This window comes from Pteropus medius, unplaced genomic scaffold (genome assembly GCF_902729225.1).
Source record: "Pteropus medius unplaced genomic scaffold, Ma_sr-lr_union100, whole genome shotgun sequence".
In the NCBI taxonomy this organism is placed as follows: domain Eukaryota; kingdom Metazoa; phylum Chordata; class Mammalia; order Chiroptera; family Pteropodidae; genus Pteropus; species Pteropus medius.
Genome location: NW_024345600.1, coordinates 4,354,108 through 4,356,363, shown reverse-complemented (window position 1 = coordinate 4,356,363; position 2,256 = coordinate 4,354,108).

Below are 2,256 nucleotides of genomic sequence, written 5' to 3'. Positions count from 1 at the left end.
GCTGCCTCAGCGGATCCTGAATGCCTGGCAATCAGTAAGGTTTTCCGCCTTATACCTTTTTCTTTAATCACATCTTCTCTTTAGGAAAACACATCTAGTCTCGTGGCTTTAAATACCATCTATATAAATGAGACTCTCAAATTTATATGTCTAGCTCTGACTTCTCCCAACATTTATATATCTGAGTTATCTACTTAATAACTATAAAGACACCTCTACCTCCAGTCTAATGTGTTTGGTATGAAACTTCATATTCTCCTTTCCAAACCTGCTCCACCCAGTTTCCCTTCCCTCAGGTGAGAGCAGCACCATTCTTGCAGTTGCTCAGGCCGAAAACATAGAAGTCAACCTTCAGTTCTTTCCCTCACCCTCTACATCTAATCCAGCAGCAAGTTCTCTACTATCATACAGTTAGTAAATTTGTCCGGCTTTCCACATCTCCATGCTATCCACCCCTCCCTCCACTCCATCTTCACCCTGGACAGAGGCACTAACATCCCTCGCCCGGCTTACTACAGGAGCTTCCTAACTGGTCTGCCTGCTTCGGGTCCGACCCACCACAGCCTCCACAGCCCCATGATCCATTTTTTATGCTGCAGCCAGAGTGGTCTTTTACAACTAAGTCACACATCATTTTTCTGCTTAAATCTCTCCGGTGATTTCTTGCAGAACTTATAATAAAATTCACACTCTTCACCATAATAGAAAAGAGCCTCCCTGCAATGGCTTTGGACCACCCGTCCACCCGCTCCTGCTGTTCCTGCTCTCCTCCCGTAGAGCTTTAAACCTCAGATCAGGGCCTTCCCATTTGCCTCCTGGAACCAGAACTCCCCGTAGCTAGATCCTCCCACTCACTCAGATCAGATCATCTCATGATAAAGGCCTTTCCTAACCATCCTAATGTTGACCACCCGAACTTTCCCTTTATCTCTAGTGCAACATGCCTTTTTGATTTCATAGCACATATAACAAACCACTTGAAATTTTCTTACTTGCTTCCTTATCCTGTCTCTCCCTCAACTAGTATGTAAGCCATAAGAGCAGGGACCTTGTCTGCCTTGTGAATTGTATCCATGATGCCTGAATAAGCACCTGGCACATGACAGTGGCTCTGTAAATGCTGGCTGAATTTGACTTGGGTTCAAACGAGGCACCTGGCACTGACCCTGCAAGAAAACCACCGTCTTGGATGCCATCGTGCCACCAAATGCAGGCAAAGCAGATAAACCTGGAGATTTCACTCGAACCAGTAGTTAGCTCAATTCTCAAGCCATATACAGAGCCAGATTTTTTTTCCTTTTTGTATCTTTACACTGTAAAAATTGCTGCCTCGGCCTGCCCAACCCACTCCCAGACCAGTGGCTTCACACTGCCTGTCCCCTCAGAGCCCAGGACTCCAGTTGCCGGAGATCACCTAGGTGGTGATCTTCTCCCATGGTTTTATTTTCTCTCCTATGAAAGGATTACACATGGACTGACTGACTAAATAAATAAATAAATAAATAAATAAACAAATAAATAGGAAATTGCAGAATATGACGAAGCAGGGAATAAATCATAATCTTAACACTTTTAGCATATTGGGATATTTCCTTATTCTCTTTTCAATGTATTTTTTCTTGAGATAACCTGTAGTTTGCTAAATTTTTCTCATTTTGTTGTTAGCATTTACTGTCCTTTAAAAATGTACCATAAATATAATTAAACAGCTAAACAATAATTCGATGTCTGATAATTTACTGCACCAATTCTCTTTTAGACATTTTCTTTTAATTCTAACGTGGCCGTGAACATTTATTACCAAATATAAATATGCTTATATTTAAAAATATGCCCCCAGGATAGTGACCCACCTTTCTCTGTTCCTGAGAAAACCAGATAGAACCAAATGAAAACCTTAAGAAGCCCTAAGCATTGAAAAAAACTATAAAAATTCACTCATGTAATTCACAATAAAACAATACCAAACAATGACAGAGCGCCCCGTATTTTCCCTTATAGAATACAAGTATAAAAAATGCATATGATTGTAAAACGTCTGTCTCTCCTGCTAAGCCATAAGCTCCATGAACACAGAGACGCTGTCCATCTCATTCATAGTACCTAGCATGTATTAGGTGATTAATAATTACTGGATGGATGGATGATCAATATACCAATGAGAATCTGAAAGATAAAGAAAGAAGAGGAAAGTTGTTGTGCACAAGGCCTCCAAACACCAACCCCCACCCCCAACATCACGCCTGGCAGCAGAAC